Source organism: Anser anser (assembly GCF_964211835.1).
Source record: "Anser anser genome assembly, chromosome: 6".
Lineage (NCBI taxonomy): Eukaryota > Metazoa > Chordata > Aves > Anseriformes > Anatidae > Anser > Anser anser.
Window position 1 is genome coordinate 26,541,060 of NC_139726.1, and position 27,936 is coordinate 26,568,995.

Here is a 27,936-nt window from a genome sequence, read left to right on the forward strand (position 1 = left end):
TAGAGCTCAATTTGTAAAACCACCTTTTACACTTCAATACTTCAAAACTTCGATAGATGTAAACCAAATACAGGTCTGTCTTACTTATTAAGTACAGACACTTGAAAAGGCAGCCAACAATTAGCCCCCCTTGAGTACAACAAAAGCCCTGAAACTGCAACACACAGCAGGAAGAAGGCAAAAGAAGTCAGAATTACTCCAGCATCCTAGAGAAACTGCGCCAGTCAGGTAAAAAGGCTCTGTGACCCTGGAGGGGGCACTCTACAGACTAGAAAAAAGAACAAAAAATGCAAATAGTCCATTACCCCTCCCTTCTGAGACCTTCCCTTTGAGCTGGGGGAAAATGTCATTTCTTTCTCTAATGCTAGCAAAGACCACAATTGTGGAAGCAATCCACATCAACCAGGGAGCTGCAGGAGTTTCACAACACTCCTCCAACATCCACACGAGATGCCAGTGGGTTGGGGAGATTATGAAGCCTCAGCCATGGGAAAAAAGGTTATGGGATTCTGGGCAAACATCAGAGCGATCCTGACCCAAGGCTTGCCTTTATCTTACTACCTTGCGCTGGAAAATATATCTGAGAGGAGTAAGGTAGATGTCCTTCCCTCCTAGTCTTCTGGGCTAACCAAGAGGAAGAGGTTAGAGAGAGTATGCTCTTTGCTCACTACAAGAAGGCAGGAGCTGAGAGCTGAAAGCAAGGGACTCTTGCAAAAGTGAACAGGAGGAAGAGGGCTCCTGTTCACAGAAGGTATCACAGAAGTGAAAGGGAAGGGAATCGGTGATATGATCAGGAGCACAGAAGATACTGGTATCTCCCTGTCCATCAGGTGGGATCAAGTGTGCGTGTCTGAGGCAGGAGAGCACGATGCAGAAAACCGTCTCCAGGCCCTGTGCTTTTCTGGCAGGCTTTAGGCAGGTGGTCGTTTCCTTGTCCAAAGGAGGCAAGCTGTTCTTTGGTGTGATCCTGTAGAAGGCTGAGTCACGCCAGGGCTCAGTACCCGTCTGTCATCACGAGGGCACTGCCCCAGCCAGTTTCAAGGGTCTTTTTCATTTTTCGTTGTCTTTTGTGTTTCTTTCTTTCTTTTCTTTCTTTGGCAGAATGAGTTTCAGTTATTTCCCCATGAATGGTTTCCAGCTTTTTGCCTTCTAAGGCTGATGACAAAGGAGAGAGTGTGCTGACAAAAAACAGTCCTATCAAAGCACGATAAGGTTCTTGCTGTCTGCCTTTATCATAGATCTAAGCAGTGTCAGGCACCTAAGATTTAAGCAAGTGGCAAAGCTAAAAATAGATGGAACAAATGCGCTTCTTGTTTTGACTTTTAGGAATTATTTATTACAGATGAAATCTGCACTGTATTCAATACACACAGGGAAAGGGAGGGGGGATTCTGGGAGACTTGGATGCATTCAGCTCTCTCCTTGCAAGTGCAGCACAGCTGAGACACGAACCCTGGCCTTAGGAAGGCACACACCTACCTGCAGCTCCTCCCTGACCCAGAAGGGACCCCGACTCTGTTCTTGGATCCAATGGGTCAATTCCTGCATTTGCAAAAAGTCTCACTGATTTCACTGCCAGGGCAGACCCTGCTGCAGGACTCAAATCCCTGTGGGTGTCCTGTTGAAGTCCAGACAGGAATAGTATCCAAAGACCCTTATCTATGTTTGGAGTAAGGGCTTGTTCCCCTGTCCAGGAGCGCTCAGAAGGACAAACAGCCAGCCTGCCTCCCAGCCCACATCATACAAGTGGTGAAATCCCCTGCCGAGAAGAGGATCAACCACAGACCAAGCAGACTGGTACCTACTGATACTCCAGAGCCCTGGAAAGCTGTGCTTACAGCTCACACCACATCACTCTGCTTGCACTGCACAAAGAGCAAGACTGCTTTAAGGACTGCTGGTGCCACGGATAAGAACAGTGCGTCATTCAAAACCAGTTTCAGCTTTCTGGTTCACCTTCTTTGTATCACCCAGTCCTTCCACTTCCTACTACCTCGCACACCTGTCTCCCTCTCTCATCATTACTCCTGGTCTTGCACGCCCACCTCCCGCATCCCCCTGCCAATCCCCTTCTTCTCAGAAGATGACTTGGACGCAGCCCGCAGCGAACACCAGGCCTGCAGCACTCGCTGGCTGCTGGAGCACAAGGCTCTCGATGAGCTGGTAGTGGCACGTTTGGGAGGAGGCAGACACGCTCTCAGTCCTCAACAGACGCTGAAAAAATTGGACTAAAGAAACAATGAGTGCATCCCTCATTTGTTATTTCTTGGGCCTGGATATTAGCATCACTGATGGGATTATGTTATGGTTTCTTTTCCACACTATGCCCAGTTACACTGTGCAGTTCATTACCACTCATTACTGGTGGAGGCCAAAAATAGAAACGGATTAAACAATGATTGGATGCTTTCATGGCAGGTACACCCACCAGTGGTTTCAAACACAATGACTTACACACTTATGAGGTCCCTAGCCTATTAATTGCTGAAAAAGTATAGCAGGGAAGGAGTACTCCTCGCTTTCTCCTTTTCCTATAGTTCTTCCCCGCACATCTGCGACTGGTCAGTATGAGAAACAGGCTGCAGAGCTGGAGGGATCTTTGATCTAACCCAGCTAGGTCATTACCACGGTCTAAAGGACTGAAAACTCCTGCGGTTCCCTTATTCACTCTTGACCCCTGTGCATATCTGTAAATGCTGCCTGGTCTCTGCTACCCAGCTACTGACCTCATCCTTTGCTTATTACTGGAGGAGTAATCTTTCTTTGATTAATCATCCTCTGTATTAATATCAAACAGCCTACGGCTTTCTCAAGCAGATTACTGTTTCTGTCAACTGATTCCCTCCCCTTCCCCTCAGATAGAGAAAATGGATAAATGATGACTGTCAGTCCAAGGCGAATAAAACAGATGCATTTTAAATATAGCTTGGGGAAAAAAAAAAAAGAAAAAAAAAAGAAACCCTAGCAGTGAGATAGCTTTTGATATGAACTTGAAATGACTTGTGAAATACAAGATCAAGAGTCTTAAAGGCTGAGACCTGTATTTTGGGTTTCTACAAAGTTGAGTAAGAAAATTGCGAACATTTTTTGTTGTTCACTTAAATCAGCTTCAAAAATGGAGCTCAATTTTCTTGAAGAATAAGGAAAAATGTGATAGAGATTTTTAACCTTTTTTTGATTTTCAAGGTGGAGGGAAGATGTCTTTTTAAAAAGCAATTAAAACTGTATTTCCAAAGAACTTGCCAGTGTAGGCTAGGTAAAATATGATCTCTTTGTAATTACCGAGTTCTTTTTGCTCAAAAGATCTCCAAAGAGTTTAACTGTCCAGAATGAACTGCCATAAGAAAGACAGCCAGGTGTTGTTATCATGCCTCGCTGTCAGTTAAACTAAGGTCAGATTAGGCTTTCAGTCATCCTGATTACTTGAATGAGTCAGGCAGCAGCGTCGTTGGACCTGCTCAGGAAAGAGCCCGGATTGGGGCAGTGACAGAATGAGTAACAGAGCGCAGGAGTCATCCTAAGTCCTGCTCCGTTACCCTAACACTTCACTTCCTCCAGTAAAGCTCCAGACATTTCTTCTGCTACCATGGCATCTCACACAAACTAGGGGAATGCAGTTTGCTGAAGAGGGTTTGTTATTTTTTTTTTCCTCTGACAAGTTTTCTAGCGAGATTAATAAATAGAATTTGAAAGTTTTTTAATATTCTCCCCTACAGCTGCGTGAATGGCACTGAGCAAGCTGTTATCTGCTGGATTTGCAAGAACATGAGCTAATTTCTGAGCTCCTAAAATACCATCTGATTTCTCTCACAGATCAAGAGACAACTGTCTGCAGACAAATTTCAGCTGAATTATTTTGGAAGTTTATAGAAAAAAAAAAAGAAAAAAAGTCCCTAACATATTTGGGCTGGGGGAAAACGGGTTTTTTGCTTTCAAAGAACAACGCACAGACAAAACAAATTTCCAATGCAGGGAGTGGGCATTTAAGTTGGGGGCCACCCAGCTGGAAAGCAGTTTTGCAGGAAAGGACCTCAGGGTCCTGGCGGACACCAAGGTGACCAGGAGACAGCAATGTGCCCTTGCTGCAAAGGTCAAGGCAGAAAATCCTTCCCCTCTACCTATCAGTGGTAAGGCGACACCTGCAGCACTGTGTCCAGTTCTGGGCTCCCCAATGCAAGACTGACATGGACTTACTGGAGAGTCCAAAGAAGGGCCACAGAAGTGCCAGTGGGACTGAAGCATCTCTGATATGAAGAAAGGCTGAGAGAGCTGGGACTATTTAGCCCACAGAAGACTATCAGAGGGTATCTCATCAAGGTATATAAGTATCTGAAGGAAGGATGCAAAGAAGATGGAGCCAGACTCTTTTCAGTGACAGGACAAGAGGCACTGGGCACAAACTGGAACACAGGAGGCTCTGTCTGAAATCAGAAAACACTTTTTTACTGTGACTGAGCACTGGCACAGGTCGTGCAGAGAGGCTGTGGAGTCTCCATCCCAGCAGACACTCACAAGCTGCCTGGAGATGGTCCTGGACAACCTGTTCCAGGTGACTGTGCTTGGGCAGGGGGGTTGGACGAGGTGACCTCCAGGGGTCCCTTCCAACCTCAGCCATTCTGTGATTTGCAGCTGCTCCCAGGCACCTCAGATAACAGGCCACGTGCAGCCTAAGCACAGCTGAGGTTTGGTACAACCTTCCCTTTCTAGCCATACAACCGACACCTTGCAGCATCAGTGTCAGCGATAAAAGAGCTTTCTCCATGCTGTGAAAGGATGTGCTGGCTCACACAACGACCAGATAAAAGATCTATAAAACCAGTTCCAGTATGTCAGAATAGATGCTCACCACTGTCGTTTCTTCAACATACATGCTATAAATCCATGGTTCTCCCATTGGAAGAACATTTTAAGAGAGACAGTCTCTGGTCTGGGTGTGAAACAGAAAGCTGGTAGCACACCGAGACCTCCAGCCTACTTCTAATGGTGCCCTTCCATGCAACACACTTTGAAACCTTACTTTTTGACGTATAACATGTTCCCACAGCACTGTATAAGCATTATCCATGGTGCTCATGGAGCCATGCACCTGATATCTGTGAAACTGACGGGACATTTGCCACTGGCTTTGACAGAAGCACAAACAGATCCAAGTTTATTGCTATTCCATGTTCTTCAAGTTCACAGCTGTCCTGTGCTGCCTTCTGTGCCCTGTGCAGAGATCAAAAGACACAGGGAGGTTTGTATATGCACTCAGTTGTTTGACAGCACGTACAGCTTTGCCCACTAGATCTTTTAAGTAACCCAAATGTGTTACTTACCTCAAATGTGACCTCTTGTTATTTGAATAACTCAGGAATTCATGTCAGAAATCTCTTTGATATGGTTCAGGGTCTGTAAACACCCTGAAACCTTTCACAGAGAAGTCTCATACCATTTCTTTTCTTTTTGAAGAGGTTATACAACAGAAAATAATTATAAGGAACCCATTGTGGTCCCTCAGAGTCGGTCTCAATAACCAAGTTGCTGGGTTTGAAAAGCGAGAGTTCACTGAAGTAGCAACAATGCAGATTGTATCTGTCTCAAGTCTTCACGGGAGCTTATTTTGATTTCTGAGACTGCCTTGCTTACAGCTTTGTACAGAATTAGCAAGTTGCTGATTGAGTTTTAAGCTCTGTCCCCAGATGCACACAGCCACAGGCAGCTCCCGGGGCTTCTGCGTTGTCTGGGAGTCGGTGGAAGCTGCTGGCACAGAACAGGGAGCAGAATTTTGGCCTCTGGCCAGTGCACAACTGTGAATGGTTCAAACCACTGTACAAACAAAAAGGACCTAGTCCCATCCAACAGCACCTTCAGAAGTGCATTATCATGCTAATATCCCAACATGGCTGGTATAAAAAGCAAACAAACAGCAGAGGAAAACCCAGCTGTGAAACAGAGCGGTGGTCTTGAATGAACGTCTCCCTGTTTCTCCCTCCACAAGTGTAAGCACAGGAACACTAGCATCAAGGACAGCACAAGCAATTTGAGTAAAGAAGCAAGGAGAGGTGAGACTTTTTTTGAGGTTTAGGGTATGGCTAGGAATCCCATGAGGAATGCATTTTTTGAGGAAAGCCTGTCCTCTACCTTCAAAGGCCCAAGGTGCTGGGATCATGTGGATCAAGTGTTCACAGGCACCGACATTCCTGCGGGTGCTTCCAAGTGAGCCGCACCGCCAGAGGCTCACCCAGAGCTGGCTGCAGCACCAGCATTACAAGCATTTCAGCCAACTAGAAGGATGCGTGGCAGCCAAAACGCTCTACCAGAACTCCCCTCGCCTGCACCACTTCTCTTGCATGCACACCAGGCCAGCAGAGGAGTGGGATAGGAGAAGAGAGGTTTGCCTGTGTGTGTCTTGTGATGGAGATCAGAGAATATGCTATAGATGTGAGCTCCTGATAGATGAAATCTCATCTATAATTTTTCTCTCCTCCTCCTCTAAAAGACTGCCAGGGAATGAAACAAAATCAGTTCAGCGGAAGCTGGGTATCTAATTCCCTTATACTAGTCTCGATAACAAAATAGCCTGAGCAGCTTTTTGCAAACAACATGAAAACGCTTTTATTTGCCACGTGCACTGAAGCATGATCTACAGGTCAAACACACAGCAGTTACCATCGTCTGCTACAACTGAGGCACAGAGGTATGCAGGAGGTTTTCTAAATAGGCTCACAGTTCCTCTGAATTAAATGTAGGCTATAAGTCCTTATTTAGATGCACATACAACTGGCCTAATTTTGAAATACATGAGGGTTCTTCCTATGACTTCAGTGAAAAAGCTGGTGGTATTCAGCAACCTTGAAATTTAGGCCAACAGCTTACTTTGTGTTTGACCTTAACAGCCTAAATATTTCAGTGCTTACTGCTCTGGGACTTCAGAGGATGTAACTGCTTAACTAGTTTTGAGGAACTTGTACTGGAACCGTAATTTCAGGTACCGGTTTGACCCTGTATCTTGCAGACAATCTAAGGAGAAGACATAGCTAGCAACTCACTTCTCCTCCTGATGCTGTTGAAAATTAAAGATGAACAAAACTACAGGTTTGTTTTGAATCAGCACTTCTTATGGTTTACAAATAACGTGGCTAAAACCTGCAGCCCACATCAAGGCTGTGTTCAGGTCTGGCAGAGTAAAACTGGATATGCATTTGTCAACTGCAAAACTGTACAGGCAAGCGAGCGGCGTGACTCTGTGTGGTTATGTGCAGTGTACTGTCACCTCACTTACGGGTGAAATTGGGTCTGGATGAACCAGGCACCTCCCTGCACTAGGTGTGAGTACCACAAACCCCTCAAATACACCCTGCCAGATCTGTGGTAGGGCCCAGGAGCGGCAGAGGCTCTGCAAAGACTGTGTAGTCCTGTGCATGGGGCACTAAACTGACTCTCTGGAGACCTTGGTTCCTTTCTTAGAAATGTTATTCATGCACTGTGTGACCTTTGAAGCATCCCTTTGCTCCTCTGCACTTCTACTTCCCCTCTAGGCCTGCTTGCTCTCATTGCAAACTCTTCAGAACAGTGAATTTCACCTTTTTTTAATCCTTCAGTTTCATGCTGGGGTGATGAAATACAAAAAAACTAATAGCAACTAAGGAAAACTAAATACTACAAATTCATGTCGAGCTTGTGGATGTTACAATTTTGTCCACAAGGACGAGATGTAGCAAGGTATTCTTGCAATTGACTGTTTATGCTATGCCAGGAAAACGTGTCAGGTCTTTGGCTGAATTGCTGTATGCATGATGAAGAATAAAAACAAACACAAAAAAACCTCAAATTTCACACTGCAGACCCTGATCCCTCTCAAAGTTGGTCTGTCTTCCTTGTTTTAGCCTCCCACCGGCACCAAATAAAGTATCTGCTTACCAAAGAAAACCTTGACTTCTTGAAGAACCAACACATGAAAAACAAAATCAAGAGTTTCGTTGGCTAGCTTTCTATTTTTCATTGAAACACCTCCAAAAGTCCTGGAACAGCGCTACCCATTAGTTCTGTGTTTCAGGGCTGCCTGCACATGTCTGAGAGAGGCAGACAGAGCGCTTGTTGCCCCTCAGGGGAGCGGTGGGGTCCTTCTGTGCCTGAGGATGAGGAGGACAGGCCAGACAGGAGTGAGGAGCCCGGTGCCTGGCTGCCACACGTCCCCTCCAGATGTCAGCACAGGACTGCGCAGCTCCCACCGCAGCCCGCTGGGACACGGCTCACAGTGGCCCTCCTCTACGGTACCGCACGGAAGGTCAGGCGTCTCCGCTTCCCTCTCTGCTAGATTTGTTTTTCTAATTTCTTTTTACTTGAAGGTTTACCAGCTGCTTTATTACCAGGCTGAGCTTTCCTTGCAGTCTCTCCCTCTCTCCTCCTCCTTCCCCTTTTTTGTTCCTCGAGACAATCACTGTCTCTGGTCCCAGCTGCCACTGCTGATTTTTCATTACAGTTTAATTTAAAACTGGGATTGGAATGGAAATGTCTTTTTGCCATTTGGGGTTTGCAAGGCCTGTGGTTTTATTGCCAAAGGCACAAATGCTAGTTACTACTGTTTTTCCAGAGTACAAGTGTAAGGGGCCTGCCAAAGGGGGGGCAAAAGGGTCGGGAGGCTTGTGGGAAGCAGTAGGGGGGGAAATAAATCCACCTCACAGAGAGAAAATAACCCAATTCATTGCTTATGCATTTATGCTGGTACATGTGCTGGTGTGTTAGAAGGAGGTGGGGTTGCAACATGTCCCTGGGCTTGGGGTCTGTGCAGTGCACTCACGAAGCAGATGCAAAAACAGACCAAAGCTCCGCTCGCTTCCTTGGGGGAAAGAAAACAAAAAACAGGCTAACTACTTTTCTTTTAAAGTTCCCTGGCTCTCTTGCTTTACATAGCAAGCAGAGTGTTACATAGCACCCTGCTCAGTAACAGCACTTGGAGGGAAAACAAAACTGGAATAAAGAAGATGTGTGAGAAGAGAAGGAGACCAGTTAGTCACTGCCTTCAGTTCTCCTTTCCTCATCCACACCAGGGAGCAGGAGGCTGCAGACATCACCACGAGCCCTCCCAGGAGTTAAACAGCAAGCCCTCCTATATCAGTGTCCTCCAGCATGTCCCCAGCTGGCAGAGCCTCTGCTGCTCCTTCTGGTTTGCTTTACCCAGCCTCCTCCCTTCATCTGTAAGGAAATGATCAGAGAGGAGAAAGAAGACGCACTGTTTCCAAGTTCAAAATTAACTTAAACTGGGTGGAAATTTAATCGTTTCTCTCCAGAGATAAATGGAGGAGGAGGCTGTGGACAGTTGCAGTCTTCAATTGAAACATTTAGTAGCAGCACAGGAAGCTACTGTTTCTACCATGACAGATTACAGATGAGAGTGCCTAATCTCTGATCTGCTACACTAAAAAACAATTATTGTCTTCCCTCCCAGGGAGAGCCTTATCTTTTCCTGGCTACATAATTTCAGATGTCAGCCGGAATTTCTGCATTATCTCGGTGGATCACGCTGACTCTTCACGTATCCTACATTTCAACCTCCTCCCCTGTTGGCCTTGGGCTGCTCTGGATCTGGAGTTTGTCTGGTATCAATACCACACTTCGTTGCCTGTCTACCAGTGCAAGAGCACGTGGTGCTCTGCAGAGACAAACACAGAGCCTGTTCTCCTCCAGCATTTTTCATATCTAACCCTGTGACTGAACAGTCGAGTATTACACACAAGCACTGATGGCACATCCGATGGGACAGCGCAGGTCTGGCCACGTGCAACTCAGCCTGCTTTCTTCCCAGCTCTCCAGACCTCTGAAGATACTTGAGATTTCCGTCCAAAATGCTGATCCTTCTCCCACATCCAGTCAAAGTAAGCTGTTTCTACACCCTCGGCAGTGCTGAGTGCTCCCCCTAGCCCCAGCTCCCCTCTCCCCTTACTTTTGGCTGCAATTTATACCATCCTAGAGATGAGGTTATGCTGGAAGAGCAGCAGATGCTGTATACCCATCAGCTTGCTCAGATGATGACCATGCTTGCTGTGATGTTAGACGAGCTGAGGGGGTACGTTGGGCAGGGCTGTGTGGAGGCTGGTAGGGGAGGACAAATACACTGACTTTGACAATAGAAGGAACTGATCAAGGCTCTTGAGAAAGCAAGAGGCACGACCAGAATTAACGGGAAAAGATTTTAGCTCTGAAGAGAGCTCAGACAAAAAACTCGATACACAAAGATGAACCAAGATGCAATAAAAAATGTTGAAAGACATTGTGCCCAGCCCCTGACCCACTCTCAAAGATTTTGCAGTCAGGTTCAGAAGGAAAGAATAGTTTCCAGAAGCACTGCAAATGAAGAGGTACCAGGATTTGGCAGGAGCACAAAAGTGATAAAGGCTGAACAGGGAAATGCTGAAGACTGAATGTCATCTTCTTCCATTTAGGATGCACAGATTTCTCTCTCCACTGGCTGTGATCATCCAGGAAACATTATTTTTGGTTAGTGATCTTCCTGTATCCTTGTCACACAGCAAATTTTATTTTCAACATCTGTTTTCTCTGCTGCCTCTTTGTTTCCAAGTTGGACCCATGTGCCATGGGACAGTGACAGAAGGCTAACAACGCGAGTTATTTAGCCTTGGTGATGCCCTATACCCATACAGACATTCTTGGACTAAGATTTGGCTACTGTCCATTGGAAAACTCAAAAAAAACCAAGCCCCAAACCAACCAACCAACCAACCAAAAAGAACAACTTCCTATAGCTGTTCTTCCCCTCTGTAAAAACGAGTGAGTTCTGCAAAGACAGAACAAATCAGTTAGAGAGGCTTGAATTAATTGCAATGGTTGGCCAAAGGTACACTGGCCAAGGGGTTTACTGTGGAAAGGAAACTCTCTCATCAGCCAATTCAAAGATGAAGAGAAATGTGCAGACAGGTTCAATGCTTCTGAGGAGCAGCCATGTCTGTGAGGGAGGGAAGTATCTCAGGCACATTGGAAGGAATCATCTATTCCCAGGAAGCGTGTTTGGGGGAATACTGAAGCCTACCCTAACCTTGAGAATCCCCAAAAGCACATAAGCACGTCCACCAGGAGGAGCCTTCCCAGGGCTCACCTGGTGACACCGAGCTCAAGGTTGAAGCTCGCATTGCTCATCTGCGGCTCCCCATCCCGCCAGAGCTGGCAGTACCAGAACTGCTGCCCACGCACTGCAGTGGGAGGCTTCACTCGGTTGCTCACACACTATTTGCATTTTGCAGGGCTGTGGGATGCATCCTGTGAGACTGCTCCCACTGTGCTAGGTTGGGGCCTGCTCCCTGCCCGTGTCTGCTCCTCAGGGCGTCACCTCACGGTCTTTCCAGTCAACTGCAGCACTGAGTGCTCTGGGCTGCTTCAGCGACCTGGCCCTCCCCCTGCCACAGGAGAAACCTGCTTCTCCTCCAGTCCCAGGGCAGTTCGCGTGGTGTGAACAGACTGCCACATCTGGCATGCTAACACAGCCCCACAACTCTCAGAATTCAGCTTTTCCCCAACTGCAAACACGCTGCTGTTCCCTCAGCCTCAGCTTCTGAAACCTTTCATCCTTTCCATGCTCACTGAAGTCACTGCGTTACTTTGCCAGGAGGCATGACAAACATGCCTGTCGGTGCGCACCCCTTGCACAGGGCAGCCAGATACAGGGAACCAAAGCCACATCTTCCTACATCACCTGCTGACACAATTTCACACTCACCTTCCGGGCTGTAGCTGTGACTTTTATGGAGGACTGTCTCACAGGGTTCTCCAGATTGGCCTGTTGTCACAGCATCACTTACCCCTCACAACTTCTCTCTCTCTCCTTCGGTTTGTCTCCCCTTGACAGAGATGTAGGCTGCTCTTAACTGCCCAGACCTTCATTACTTAGTTCTGGGGAAACCATAAAGGAACAGATAAATTTCCAAGGCCAGCTTAGACTGAAACATAGGATGACTCAATAAAATAACATCTCCCACATCAACACCTACACTTTGCCCTCACAGACTGCTGCATTCTTCACCTTTCTCATTGTCTCAGTTTTCTTCATCAGTAACACTGCATTTCTTGAGCACTTTCCACCAAGAGATCACGTACAAAGCTGCAGACAGACATGAATGAAGCTATTCAGCATCTCACAGATTCAGAAGAAACAGAGAACCAATATGTAGCAACTGATAGTTTTAAAACTTGTAAGCTATAGAGTAAAGGTTCCCAAAAAAAAAGATGTTAAAGCAGGCTCCGCGAGTGGTCTCAAAGGAACAAGTCTCTGCCCTGCTCTGGTTTTTATACTGGTGAGCTTTCCTAGGGGGGCATGAGGAGGGTCTGAAAATCCCTTCTAAGTACAGCTGGGGCTGTGTTAAAGGCATGGAAATGATGAAGGAAGAGACAATCCCCTGAATGCCAGTGTGAAAACTGCACGGATACCAAGAGACAGAGATGCTGGTTCAGCTGACCGTGGGTTTTGTTATCCGTTTGCCTTGGGAGACTTTCTCTGTCTGGAGTTCTAGCTCAAAATTCCCCAAATGATACTTCTACCAGTCCAAGCCCTTAAAATCACACAAGCAAAATCCCCCAGCACATCCGCACCCCAGGCAATCATTGGTAAAAAACACTATTGCTTTTAGTTTTCAGACTTAGCCTACTGATCCTTCTCCTATGCAATGGTAAACAGAATTCCAGTGGTTTGACCTTTCTGGCAGAACTGATGTCAGCACATGAAAACAATAATATTTCTTACCCCTGCTGTTCAGAACACACTTAAAATGAACAGGGGAAAAAAAAAGGCAAGATAAAAAAAAAAAAAAAGCCAGCCTCCTCAGGCTTTGTACTGTCCAATCTATATTGGATATTGTATAACCGTCCCTGCGAGGACTGAACGCCACTGCTGTGGCAACCCTGGAACATCTGGTTAAGGCATCACCAAGTTCATCAAACTAATGTGTATATATGTGTAATATGCTGTACTGTCTGTAAGGAAAAGAGACCCACGCTCTACCTGCAAAATACGAACACAAAAATACCTAGGAAGACTGCAAAAACTCACGTCTACACAAGATGCATTAAAAGGTAAATATTTTCTGAACTATTTCTGATGTTGTCTTGCTGAGAGGCTGATTAAAGCTTTAAGTGCAGCACTGCTCAGGAATACTAGAGGCTGACATCTGCTTTTTTCACAGAGTGGGAATCCCATCCAAATTTGTTAGCCTGTATTTATAGACTGAGCCATGGCACAAAATGTGGCCTGAATGTTAGCTGTCCAGGTTAACAAGAAATGGGTCTCATTTGCTGCTTTAGAAATCTTTTCAAAAATCTCATGGAAAATCTTATAAAGCCCAGGTTAGCTGCCACATATGGGACCCATTAACTCCTCATTTCTGCTGGTTCTTAGCAAATTTTTGTCCGGTGACAACACATGAACTTTGTGTTTTTGTTTTGCTTCACACTGCAGAGCACTTTGTTGACTTGGTTTGGTTTTGGGAAGCGCTCAGCGCAGAGCACAGCCCCAGTACACCCAGCAGAATCAGCTAGCCACGTTCAATCGCGCAGAACCACATTCCGCTGCTTTGGCAGAGACGATCCGACCTGCCTTCCCTTTTTTGGGATTTCAGGGTGTTGGCCCTTGTTGTGCTGAAAGCACACCACACAATGCAGAGGCACACCTGAGAACCGTGCGTTTGGACACAAATTGTATCCCAGCCTCCAGAAAGTAAGGGGGAAAATGAATCGCCCATTGTAACGTGGTCTCTGAACTCAAGGTGGGTGTAGACACACACACACACACTCAGGAAGTTTCACTGCCCGCTTCCCAAGGCAGTATTGTGTTACACACCTATTCTGGTGCTTGCAGCATATGCCCATTGGGAAGAACAGCCCACCCACACCAGCTGAGATGTCACTGCCATCCTGAGGGAAAATGGGAAGATGCTACAAACAACTACACAGACTTCTTCGCTTGGCAACGGCAGCCCAGACGTTCTGGGGATCCAAATGGCTCCTGGGGAAAAAAAAATCACAGACAATAGCATTTCTGGGTTTCAGACATCTCTTTTGAAAAGCCAGGAGGCAAGCCCCATCAAGGTCATCTGTAGAAATGAATTTTCTCCATTCTAAAGCAACAACGTGGGTCACTAGCAGGTAGCTGCCTGTGCAAGACTCTTGCCCCCACACACTTGTGCCCCAGCATCCCTCAGCACGCATCAGTGCGAGGCAAAGGCGCTGCTCCAGCAGGGCCCAGCACCATGACTGCTGGGCTGCGCTGCCGGGGAAGATGGGGAAAGCTGCACAGCATTTGGCAACACCACGTTTATTCGAGCTGGTGTGATTAGCACTTCTTTTTCTTAACCTGCCTTTTCCTCAAAAGTGTGAATAATCAGAGGCTGGAGGGATTTTCTGGTCTTTGCTTTCTGTTTGGATGATACAGGGGCTCAGTGGACTGAATGCGCTTAACAGACGGGGATGCACACCTTGTATTCATGTTTACTGCTCTGAAATGCTCAGCCCAAGCCATTAGAAATAGGGTTTGTGTATTTAGCCTGTCTCTGGGGAACAGAGTACAGGAAAGGAAAGGCAAAACCTGCCAGATATTGAAGGCCTTTCCTTATAAACTCAGGGCTATTTTTAGTTTTCTAATGTAAAAAGTCAGTGAGATGAAGAGTGAAGTGATCCGTTTCCAGCAGAAAAAACGTCTGAATCTTCATTAATAATTCCTCATAGATGGCTGTGTGCCTTTATCTGACAGACTGACAAGCCACACTAAACAACAGTTACTGCACAAATGGAAAAGATATAATCTCCCTACCCAGCCTCATGGTGCTTCCATTGTCATGTTACATTAGGACTGGAGTCTCCACCCTCCCGCAGAGACGTGGCGGCAGGATTATTTTATTAGGACTTGCACAAATGTGCTTATGATGGATGAAGTTTAGTGCTTTGACACTGAAATGTATTTGGAAACTAGAGCTGATGCATGATACGAAGAAGGGGAGGGAAGAGAAAAAACAAGAACCCAGATGCATAATCTTACCCTCGATCTGCCTGTCAGTGATAATTAGAAAAGGCCTCTATCAAAATCTTAGCTGCAAGCTGCCCAGAGGATGGGATTTCATAGTTCCCAGCTAAACGTCCTAGCTGTCTTTTACAAGGCTGGGTTAGTGGAAGTCAGTGACAGAAGTTCTATTCCTGGCCTCGATTCCCTTGTAAAACAGGCGGCTTCTCCTTACAGTAGCTTTCCTCACCTATGAGGCAGTAGAAACGAAGACACTTCCATTCTGCTACACCCTCACATCTGAGGGCAGAACAAGTTGGTTCATCTGACTCGTCTACGTGGTGCTGAAACCAAGCCAAAACCTGTCCAGCCTTTGGACTGGTTCAGACTAGGGTCCCAGCTCAAGGGGCTGAATTCATCTCAGCTGCTGCGGGAAGCGGCATGAGCTCATCTGCAGCGCCGGTCTGTGACAGCGACTCTGCAAAGGAAAGGACTTTACAGGCTGCTGCTCTGGGCCAACTTTAAAATGACAAACACACCCTACGCTACTGAACTGTTTACTTTCCTCCCTCTTCCCGATGTTATCGGTATTTCCTAAACCCTGCCTGTCAGGCATGCTTTGTTAATAACCCTCCAGTACTTTCAGAGCAAAGGTTGCCCAACAGCTTTCTCATCTTCCTGCTAGCTGTCAGGAGAGGAAATCACAGCTTTCAGGAGAACCTGACACAGAGGGAACTGGATAGCACGCTGGGGTCAAGGGTAAGAATGCACGAAGAAGTGAGAAAGCGCAGGCATCCCGGCCGGCTGCACAGGAAGAGCTTTGCCTCTGCTTTCCCTTGTTTACTATGTCAGGATGTTCCAGGAAGAAACTCAGGAGGCTTTACCTCTGAAACAGCCAGCCAAGCACAAATCCCTGCTCACAATGCAGCACGAGGGAGCGAAAGGACAGCTAACAAACTTGGCCCGAGCTTGTGACATGACTTAGGCCTTTCCTCTTAAACAAAGGAGTCTGAAAGGGCTGCGGACAACACTGCCACAGCTTCACGCAGCTGTTATCTTCCTTCTCATCTTAGCTGCCATCTGTGAGAAGTCCCAGTCAAACCTGAAGTACCGAAGTGCCAGCAGAATACATTCACATCCACCTACCTCAGCAAAGGAGCCTCTGAGGGCTAAGAGGCCTTCCTAAGACTACCAGTCAGAGGAAGAAAAAATGAAGCAAGGTTTGGAGAGGAAAATGCTTTAACATGTGCTTCTACATGAAAAACATACTTAGTGAGACTCTCTGGTCATCCAGCTAGCCTGCAGGTCCATTTAGGTCACATCTACCAAGGTGGGACCGACCAAAGCGCCCCTGCACGTGCCAGCCAGCCCCAGGTACCTCCCGTGCCCACACTTCTCCAGCCCTGAACAAATGTCTGTCACTTTGCCAGCCCTGCAGCAGCCCAGCACAACTGCCTGCTGCCAAGCCACTTCTTCAGGCAAGTAAAGAAGTCTGTGTCCAGCTGTCCTCACCCAAGCAGAGATGTTCATGCTTTCTGCAGTTCCTGTAGGTACCTACACAGCTGTGCTGCACCCAGAACAAAATACTCAAGGCATGGCTGGCTGTGACAAAAAATCACTTTGGCACACGTTCCTGCAATAACAGCGCAATCCCTTCCTCTCTTGCTTACCCAGAAATGCATCCCCTTACTCCCAAGCAAATCCAGAGAGTTCGAAACGTGACATCTAAGCGCATTGCATTCAGAAGTCTCAGCAAGGGACATAATGGATTCTCTATCGATGGAAGCTGCTGAACCAAGAGTGGGCATCTTCCTAGCTCCATCGGAAGGTACCAAGCTGCTGAGCTGCTGTGAGGGACCTGTGTTTGGAGGGAGACTGGGCCTGATGCCACGACTCCCTTTTCTCTGGAAAATCTGGGTCCCCAGTCTCTTTTGATATCTTCTGGCAGTAGGAGCCCATTCATGTCTCCCCCACACACTGCTTCAATCAGCTCTAATTAGGCAGACTGTGTCTGAGCATAAATGAGATCCCCAGTCATATTCCTTTCAAAATACAATCATCCCATATTTTGTGAGTTAAATGGAGTTTTGCTGGAGAATTAAAAGGAGCGCTGCAGTGCAGCATTGCATGATTCACAGGATAAAGTTTCCATGCGCTGCTCAAGAAAACCAGATAGAATTGAGCCTGAAGGAGTGAGCAATGGCTGTGTTTCAAATTATCTGAGTTCAGATTTAATAAAAATTCTCAAAACAGAACACTGGAAGTCATTACAAAATTTGTATATTTCCCTCATGAAGATTTTTATAAAAGTGACAAGGTGAAGAAAGGGTTGATAATGGTTATTTGTCGTAAAAGTTTATAATGTACTTGCTGGAGAAAGAAAAAAAAAGAGCATTCTTCAACAACATAACTGAATCCCACAGGAAAAACTAGGAAAAACAAAACAAAACAAATACAAACAAAAAACAGGAAAAGCAGACCCAAAACAGTTTTCTTAGAACACAATTTTCTGCTGGACGGTGGATATAATTATCTGTCATAACAAATCACAACGTTGTGTTGCAACGTTTAGTTACTAGTTAGAAAAAAAAAGCACCTTTAATCTCAATAACCATTATGTAGAGCATCCGTACATAAATGAAATGTCACCCACTTGACCTACCTAATGACAACTACCACTTAGGATTCTCCTTATCACTAGATTCCAGAACAGCTAAGCAGTATTTTACTGATTAGGAAACTGAGGCACAGACAGGAGCAATGGCTTCACCAGCATCACAGAGGCATGCAGCACCCCCAGATCCTGAATGTGCGCTGGGCCACAGCAGAGCCATTGAGCAGAGATGGCAAAAAGTAAACTGCAAATGTGAAGTGGAAACCCCTTACCTTCACATATTTTAAGTTGCTCGGCTCACATAAATTTGACTTTTTTTTTTTTTCCCATTATTGGGAAAAATAGGGAAGGGAAAAATAGGGAAAAGGAAAAGAGGAGAGGGAAGAAGCCAGTCAGCCTTTGGGATCCACCTGAGCACCAGACAGAAGCCTCTCAGGGACTCAAAACATTGAGTGATTTTGATCTTCCTGTTAATTGTTTCAAATTTGTTTTTCAGACAGCACAAGAAAGCCAAGGCAGTACCCAGGGGAGAGGCTGGCAGCTGTTCAAAGACCAGTCTCTGGAATATCTGACAATGTTGAGCACAAGTGTCCAGGAAAAAGAAAAATAAGCAGACACAGGGAGAAGTCTATGGAGAAGCAAGCTACAAAGTAATCAGCCACCCCACATACTGAACATGCTTTCCAAGAGCATTCACAACCTTTGCCTTAACTGCTGTCCTTATCTTGCCTGCACAAGGATGGCTTCAATTGTTAGAAGCCAGCTGCATTTTCTACACCCCAAGTCAAGGCTGGCGCATGCAGGAGCAAGTATCTACAGATTGAGACAAAAAATCAAAACCAAAAAATATTGTCTGCAAACTAATTAGAAATATACACAACTGATCAGGGTGGTAAGACAAGCCAAAAGAGCAACTGAGAGGAAGAAATAAATAAATGTGTGATTTACTTAAGAGGAAATGAATGCCATACGAAAAAAGCAAGCTTCAGTTATAGGAGCAGGAATTGCTACCCTTTCAATTTCAAAATGTTCTTTAAATTGCCATTATTCTGGAGAAACTTTTCTAGAGAATAGGTGGCTTGGCTTTGAAAATGTCATTAAATTTAACTCAAGATTCCAAGAAAATATAAAGGGTTAAGCACACAAGGTAGGTAATTAAATGCCAAACCATTTCCCGTTAATTAAAGAAGCCTACCAGACTGTAATGGTGCAGAATCAGGGTCCTGAAGGTGGAGCTCAGCTGTAGGCCCTGCTGCACCCTGTCCTTGAGCCACTGATTACAGATACAGGAGGGAGGTATCGGGGAGAGGCTACTCTGCACTCGGGTTTTCTCTTCCTCTTTGTCTGCCTCTCAAAGTCAAGACCGTGGTGCTGACCAGTTTTGATGAACTGCAGTTGAGTGATTGGAAGGATGAATAATGTCTCAGGATTAGGACAAATGCAGTATAAAAACAAGCAAAAAAAAAGTTTGGATTATGGACACTTGTGTTTCACATGGAACATAATACTTAAATACATAGCAATGTAAGGAGCTCTGGAGGTGTAGGAGGGAGAGGTAGATCTGGTTAGGCCACAGGAGAAGTATTTCTCCCTCCAAATTTCTCAGAATGACCACCAGTAAGATATTTTATTCGAGGATCTTTCTACCACTGCTCATGGGAAAGAGTAAGTTCAGTAGCTGCCTATGATAAAACGGGTATTATGAAAAATGCAGAAGAACTGCATCCCAATTAGTCACAAGCTCCAGAGTCTTCACTGTACCTAGCCTGGAGTCTTAGCTTTCAGACTAGATCCTGGTGGTGGACTGTTAATCCTTGAGATAAAAGCAAACACTGCCAACATTCTTACACTTACGAAGTTTCAAATCAAATTTGGGGACTTTGCATGAATTACTTGCAGAATGTAACTGATTTTGGTGGGTTTAGTCTTCCTTCTAGTCATTAGTATGGAGTATACAGAATATACTTTGTGTCCTCTATTATTCACCAAGCTGTTTTGTATAAAGCCCGTTTCAGCCTATAAACTCATGGTAAAGCGCCTCAGTTACCTCTTGCAAATTCACTGCTTTCATGGCATCACTGAAATCACATAGCACTGTTTTTCACTTTGAAGAAGTGACCACCAAACTCTAAAGCATTTTCATGACATCCACTGGTAGGCTATAGAACTGGAACTTGGACAGATCATCGTAAGGTCAGATCTTCCCTGCCTCAGGGCTAATGGCAAGCACAGCCAGAGAAGCTGCAAATATCCCAAAGAATTGGCTCTTGCCCTACAGTGACAGCTTCTCGTGTTATTAGTCTTGTAATAATCTTGCACTAAGATCCAGAATCAGGATCTCTTTGCATACGTGTAAACACACCTAGTCCCCAATACAAAGTACTGACAATGAAACTACACAGCCTAAACAAGGTAGAAGAAAATCGTGTGACTTCAGCCTATAAAGGCAAGCATGTAAGTATCATGACTTGCTGACACAGGAACTGAATTTGTATCTCCTGTTTTTCTCCCCTCACACCCACAAAATCTCTCCTAACCACATTACAGAATCTCTTTCAACTGCATTTAAAGACCACTCAACAGATTTTTAAAGGCAGAAGTGATTTCAGCTCTTCTACTACTGGTATGTGTGACAACTTCTTTTCCTCCCAGAAAGCCTCAGAGATAGAGACTCTAAGTTAGGAAGAACATACGTACCAAGCAGGACTTCACCCTCCAAACTAAGCAAAGCCAGGTAATTAGTGTAACAAAGAACAGGAGGAAAGTCTCAAGAAAGGGAGACTACAGAAATGAGCAGAAAAGCAGCACTTCACCAAAGGGAGCCATGTAAAAGTCAGGGTCTAGGTTAGCCAGTTCTATGGAATAATTTCAAGAACGCACAAAAAATAGAAAAAATAGTCTTTGGCAGCGTGTAGCACGCTCCCCTTTCAGATCAAGAGTCCACAGAGAGAACAACCCCTCAAGAGAAAAGGGCTGAAGCATCATTCCCAGAAGAGAAGACAGAAGCCATGTTGCCCAGGATCTTCCTAAATATCTTGTGGGGAAAAGGCTAATCCTGTTGAGGGCTGAGATCTTTGCACAAAACTGAGGGACAGATGTGAGGAGGCTCTCAAGTAGGTTGTGCAGCAGGAAGGATGTTTTTTCTTCTGGGGAGAAATCGACACAAACTCCTTTGCTAAACTAACCTTATGCTTATCACCTCCACACAACAATCTAGATTTTAGAGGGTAAAATAACTCCTTCCAGCTGAGCCTGGGCACAGGCTGAGGAACCTGTTCTTCACGAAACTCTGCTTGGGGGCCAAGTTACTTTGCAAACCAAACCAAACCAAACCAAACCATAAAAACATAACATTTGAGACCTCAGCTTCCTCCCATAGCACAGACAAGCTCTCACAGGGCTCAAGGATCTTTTAAGTGAACATAGCACAACTGAGGAAACTGCTGATGGCTGGGAAACACTGTCCCTTAGACAAAAAAAGCCAGAGTAAGAATCCCTCCTGCCTCTCACACACAGGACAGGCTCTTAAATAAAAATGCTATTTGTACCAGAATCCAAGGATAGCACCAAATCTCTTCCTAAACTACACAAAATCCTTTTTTTTTTCTCCCTCCCAGCCACCCACTCCTTTTTTCTTCCTCCTTTTTACATGCTTCAGTGGGCCCCACAGGTTAACAGTTTCCAGCTGTGTCCACTCACCAGACACTTATCCCTCAGCTGTCCGCTTCCAGCTCTGCAGACCTGACAGAAAGTGGAGTTTTGGCCTTGGCTCAGATGTTGCAGTGATAAGGACCATGGAAATACCTTCAGTTAAAATAAACAATATTGTATCAGCCTTTTCCATTTTAGGATACCCAAGTCACCAAAGCACAAGCTCTGTGCTTTCTGTCTTACCTCCCTGCCTCGCCGTAAGAAAGAGAGGGGGGGTCATATTCCAACTACGTTAATGCCCAGGATGAGGAGCCTCCCTCGATGGCTGGAGTGTGGTATGTTTTTTCAAGGCCTTTTAGAAACCAGGAAACACCATATTTACAACCTTTCTGGAGAGGAATTCCATGAGTGTGCAGCTGCAGCAGGTCAGCCTGCAGCGAGGTCAGATGCACAGACAGTCTGTTCCCGAGGGCACTCCTGAGCTGGGGTGCTTGCCTTAGAAATCCAGCCTTGGAGATCTCTCCTCCACGAGGAAACTTTTTTTTTTTTTTTTTTTTTTTCCAGCAAGCACTTGTGGACCTTAAAATGCAAACTGCCACACAAACCAACTGGCTGTGTGTGATCTTCACCAAAATGGTGAATGACACCTGAGGACCTCATCCTGGAAAGTAAGAAAGAAGTGCCACAGTAGGCTGTTTTTTTGTGATATCCTCATCATTGGGAAAGAGAAAATAATTCGTCATTCCTTGGTCTGATGGTAACTCTATTTAGGGAACTCACAGCCCCTGCTGACTGTTTTTCATTCCACATGAGCTGACAAGAAGCTTAGTTGAAGCCATCCAGCAACTGCATAGATGAAATGAGATCACAGCTCACAGCCCAGTAGTTCCTGCAGGAGCCTATGGAAGCTCTCCTGCCTGTCCTAGCACATGAGGAGCATTTGGGAGGCTGAGAGCTTAGGATATGACTAAAGAGAATGCAAATATCTGATGAAACCCACAAACAAGGTAATGAAAGCTGAAAAATATTTAATTGAATCTCTGTGGCCTTGACTTACAGCAAAATGCACTTCCAGACTAATGTTAATAAATGAATCCCCAAAAAGTGTGAAGTGTGCTGCAGTGCAAAGAGCGTCAGTATTCTGACATCAGTAACATGATAAGGGCAGTAACTAGAAGTGTTTGAAACATTTGTTTTAATTTCCTTTCAGGTTTATCTAAAATGTAACCCTTTCTCCTCTGGTGGAGAGAGCCTATTCACTGCTGTGCTCCTCAGTGTGCAGCTGGGAAGGCAGAAAGGTAAGAGCTGTCAGCAGTACGGGACGCCTGCATTTGGCTCTCTGGACAAGGCACTGACCAAGTCATTTTTTTTTCTCTTCTTAGAATGGAGATGAATTGTTCCTGCTAATTGCTGAACAAGATCACACCAGTCCTCAGGCCAAAAAGAGCTTTGTCAGGGGCTTCGGCAGCAACAGCAGGACAAGGGCCCAAATGAACAGCTCACAGACCTAAACCTGCAAAATCTGAAGTGAACAAATATTTAAAGAGAAATCAGTGAAGGAAAGCCCCTATGGTAGGAACCACTTCTGGTTGCAAAGCTGACAGCACTTTCACCCTTGGGGAAGCAGAAAAGTATGCTGAGAACCTGGAAGGCTCCACGTTTCTGCAAAGACTGAAGAATAGCAAGAAAAAGGAAGTTAGATGCTGATAAGGTGCTTTAAAACTTATATTGAAGTTCACAGTTGTTGTAAACTGTTTTTTCTAAACCTTGCAAAGCCTCATGTTACTACATCTCTGCTTTCTGTAGTTCCCTCATCAAGCAGTGGTTTGGGCCGTTGTTTCTTTATATTCTGTGTTTGCTCTCATGCAGACGTCTGATCTGGGGCAAAATCCTGCTGTTCTGCCTGTTTCTCCTTTTCATCATGTCCTGTGAGTTGCTCCTACACAGTTTATATGAAGTAGATGTAAGAAGCTGCCTTTCCAAAGCAGTGTAAACCTTCTCTTCCAAGATTACCGAAGTACTCAGACAAGGTATGTTTTACAGCTTCCCTCTGATATGTTACTGCCATTTGGTTTGAGTCTGCTTACACTAATCACCCAGTCATGTCTCAGTGAGTACAAACATAAAGTGGAAGTCAGTAATACAAATATATTGAAAATGAATATATTGCACTTATAAAAGTAAATATTGAGCAACTTGAAACTTAAACATAGTCCAGAAGGCTCTGCTACAAACATCCCTCAGATCACGCCTCTGTGAAAGTCACCGAAGTCAGAAGCAACTGCAGAGCTGCACAGCTTTATATACAGTTTTTCTTGACACGATGCCAGGAGAGGGTCCGTTTGCAAATCACTGATGTAAACTAGGATTTCTGGCAACTCCAAAATGGGCCGGCATTATAATGCATAGCTTCATCTCCTCTTTAAGTGCGACAAACCTTTATGGGAGCTGTTGCTCTTCTACAAGTTACTTGTTGCTGTCCACAGCAATTGCCTTCCCCACACTTTCTCTGGAGAAAAAGTCCATCACTGGAACTGTATCTGCTTTTATCCTGAAGGTTAATAACTATTTTCTTTGGAAGAAAGCAAGTGTCTTGCCATTTTATTATTATTAATTTTTTTTGGCTGTAATCCTAAATGGAATAAAGAAAAGAGTTTTCATATACTAGATATTTGAAGGCTTTGAAGATATCACTTCACAGAACAAGTAATTTTAGAGTTTCTGACAGATGGATTTTATGTGGTCTGAGGAAGAAAGGGCAGAGAGGCAGCAGCAAAGGGTACCATGCTTAGAGAGATATCCAGTTGTGCTGATGAAGCGTGTACAGCGAAAGGGAGAAATGCTGTCTAGGGTAGGGCTAATTCAGTAGGAAGAGATCAACACTATGGGCAGCATGCCAAGAAGTAACAATAAGGGATATATGTCTGGCTGCAAAATGGGACTTAGGAAATACATTTTCCTAGCATTGCTAAGTAGGTGTTTATTCATTAAGAGAGTCTACATCAAAAGATGCTACTGCTAGTTATGGTTTTAGAACTAAAGGTTTGTCATTTCAGCTCCCCAGTTTTGCGGTTTTTGCACATTCAGTCCCTCCAGTCCAAGAAAAGATCAGAAAAAACAATGAAGGATTGATTGTAAGGTTGGGTTGACAATGGGTAAAAGGTTGACAAGTAATTGGTGGGAAAAGCAATGACAAATAATGGCTATGCACGTGCAAAACAGTCTAAATGTCTGTCAGCATGACAGACAGACAGACACCTTCTACCATAGAACTATGATGGTTAAAGACAGTGGGCAGTCTGCTTCTAAACAGAAGGGACAGCCAAATGTAGATCTGGTTTAGAAAATAAATTTACCAAAAATGAAGATGTGGAGATGTCCTGTCCTAAAGGAACATATAAGCCATGAAATCCCCTTCCTTGTTTAGGACACTCCAAACAGATCCTAAATTCAGCAGAGGTTTGAGTCCTCGCAAAAATACCATCAATAATAAAAAATCATTCTGAAGTTAAGGAAAAGCTGCTTGCTGAATTTGTTTCTTGATGAATTTGCTTGCTACCTCAATAGCTTTTTAATTAAATAAAAAGCATTAATTCTCCCCTGTCCATTCCAGCTGTGCAAGAGATGGAATGCAAACAAGCGTTAGTAGGGAAGAAGTGATGCTTTCACAGAACAACACTGGCGTGCCTGCTGTTGCTGAGCAGACTGCTGCTGCTCCTGCTGTTATTCCCCAAAATACCATTTTGAAGAGGCAGGTTTTTTTAAGAATGTGGTGGTCTCTCCCACCCCAGGTGAAGTTATCAGTAAGTTAGGCAGTAGCACATGGGAAAAGAAAAGGCTTCAGACATCTAAAAAAAATCAGAGTAACTATTATTCTTTCAAGGTAAAAATAGCCATGTTAGGCTGTACTTATCCTACTCTCCTTTTGATATCTCAGCTGTAATCAGAGAAGCAGGACCCTCTGCCAAAGTCCCTGGTATCTGGGGGAATGATCACTCAAGGTGACAAAAAGTTAGTCCTGACCAAGTCAGGTGTCAGAAGGTGAAAGGCTGCATCCATTAACAACATGAGTTCTTATCTGCACTGTCATCCTTAACCATAGGGAGACATGGTCAGACCTCCCTTCCATCGGCACCTCAGCCAATCTTGCTGAATTATGTCTTCTGAAGTTTGAAAGCTTTTGTCTGCAGAGGCTTGACCCTCCACTAACAGCTGAAAGCTGGGTTTGAAAAAAATCAAGCCTTAAAATTCCAACTGGAAAGGGAATGTGAGCTTTTTACCTTGTCGTTTCACAGTCAAAGCACACAGCATTCAAAGAAAAAGCCATAAAGATGGGAGGCATGCAAGGGATGAAGAGTGAAGAGCTTTTCCCTTTTTTAAAATGAAGTAATTAGCTTAGTAAGTACAGGAGGAGGAGAGAAAAGAAAGGGAGATCCTTTTGTTAGGCATTTATAATACGATTCTCTCTCCTGCCAGGTGTGCTTGCAAGATGTTACCAGATTGCATACACTGATGAAGGCAAGGAGTAGGGCACCACTAAATTATCTCCAAAGGCACCCATCTGGGGAATCCTCATTTCTAAAAGCAGAAGATGTTCTGTCTGCATGCAGTGCATTTTTTTAGGGGCTGGCAGTCACAATGGACACTACCAGTTTTCCTGTAGCAAGCATGGTTTTAAATAATGGATGGAAACCTTTGGTTACAATGGGCAGTTTCCCAGGCTTTTACAGCTGTTATGATTAGGACTTTGATTGGGATGGGACAAGGACTGAGGAGCTGGCAAGCACTGAAACAAACCAAAAGCCCTACAGATATAGAAGTTCCCATGAAGTAGTTCTGTGCATGTTGGATAATCTTTAGCTAAACAAATCTTCTATACAATAAAACTTCAGTGTATTCAGTGAATGCTCGGAATAACAATTGCCTATGTTCTTACTGTCCAGGAGCATAAACAAACAAACATAAGATTTACATCTCCCCTATTACCTTCAGCAAAAACCTCTTCTAAAACAAGGTCTCCCAGCCCCTGATTGCATCTTGAATTTCAATATTGCAAGACAGAGCTAGACCCTGCAAAGGGGAAGAGCTATGAGTAACTATTTTATGAGCTCCTTTCTCTTTGAACCCTGCCTCACACGCTGCTCACCAGTCACACAGCCTTGCCTCTGAGCTTCTTTGTCAGAATATAATGGGCAGAAGTTGGAAGCACAGCTCAGTTCATTGTAAGCACTGTGTAAACCTCCAGGGTAATTGAAATGATACATATTGCAGGAGTTGTTTGAATAAAAGAATATCCAAAAAGAAGAGAAAAGAGCAGAGCCAGCGTAAACTGCGTTGTCATAAAACCTTGAGGCCTAAAAGAGGAAACCTATCCTGAAGGAACATTTGAAAACCTCTTGGGAAAACTTCTTACAGGGACCCACATTGTATGGGGGAGGAGGGAAGTGGGTGAGTCTGTGCTAGCCAAATACAGGACCCGGCCGGGAGGCATAGGTAAGCGCACAGAGACAGCAGGAAATAATTACATTTTGGAGCCAGTTTTGCTGCAAGAAGCAAAATGAACTGTTCCTGAAAAGGGAAAGGAAAGGAGCCTCACTGATTCCTGGAGTGTGTGGGGCACGAGAAAGGATTTTAAAAAAAGAGAGATAGGAAGAAAGGATCTTCACTGCACCTACAGATCTTCTCCATTCCCTTAGCTGCTCCCTCACTCTGCCTTCCTGTACCTTTCTCCACATGTCCTCATGCTCTCCCTCTTACAGCCTCACAATAAAAAACTTTTTAATATTTTTGTTATCCCTATCACTGTGTTATCTTCCATTTCATCCCCCTGCTTTCTTCCAGCTCCTCCTCTTCCCCCGCGTCATTAAGCTCATGGAAGTCCACATTTCCAGTCCACACTTCAGCGGTTGAGAGTTGAAGATGAATCAAATTAAAGCAATTTCAATAAAAGTTCAATTTGCCAAAAAAAATTTCTCTGTATATTTCAGGTGGCTCCAGGCTATGCAACTGTGTGGAACGTTTTGACAAATTAGTTTAGATATAGAAAAAAGGGAAAAGAGGAAAGTTTTGTTGTTTTTTTTTTTAAAAAAAAAAGTTTCACCATTTTAAAAACACTGCTTGCTCCTTATTCTCTTTTTTGTCTGAAAGTGTTTGCTATCTGTTCTGCTTACATTCATGATACCAACCTGAAATTCCTTTACTTTGTACATGTCAGAATGTATTGTCATTTCAACTTTTTTTTTGAAAGAGACTTTGCAATTCACTGTAACCCAAGACTCCCTCACTTCTTGTTCAATCTCTTTGAATATTATCCCCTTCCCGCACATGGACCAAGTGCTATCTATGACTGGGATCTTGCCCCTGGTAACCCAACCAAGGTTACACCCAGGCTTTACACATCTTTACACAGCTTTCAGCACAGCATCTCTAAACACTTCCTGTTCAGTCAAGGTCTCATGCTGACTCTTACATTTTCTCATCTCCACCCTTTGCCCCAACCTTTATGGCACCTTGTCCTGTCAACACCAATTCAGAATAATGCAGCAAAAACCCCATTTTGACAGGATCCTCCAGGGGAAGCACATATTGTGAGGTTCTCTAATGCTGTTCCAAATAACTACAGAAATGTAGCATCGAAGAAATTGCTGTAAGATGAGTGCCAGACTGGTTAAAAATCATGCAAAAAGAATAC

At 44.7% G+C, this 27,936-nt stretch overlaps 1 protein-coding gene and 1 long non-coding RNA gene across 2 annotated transcripts in view; one reads left to right on the forward strand and one right to left on the reverse strand.

Moving 5' to 3' along the window:
• On the forward strand, nucleotides 1-27,932 carry LOC310902017. The gene is made up of 3 exons (XR_014586408.1): nucleotides 1-10,479; nucleotides 22,456-22,543; nucleotides 22,628-27,932. It is a non-coding gene; the product is annotated as an uncharacterized lncRNA (long non-coding RNA).
• RAPH1 (Ras association (RalGDS/AF-6) and pleckstrin homology domains 1) overlaps nucleotides 1-27,936 on the reverse strand; it is a gene marked incomplete at its 5' end in the record, with an annotated part of 344,080 nt that overhangs the window by 277,073 nt on the left and 39,071 nt on the right. The window lies entirely within an intron of this gene.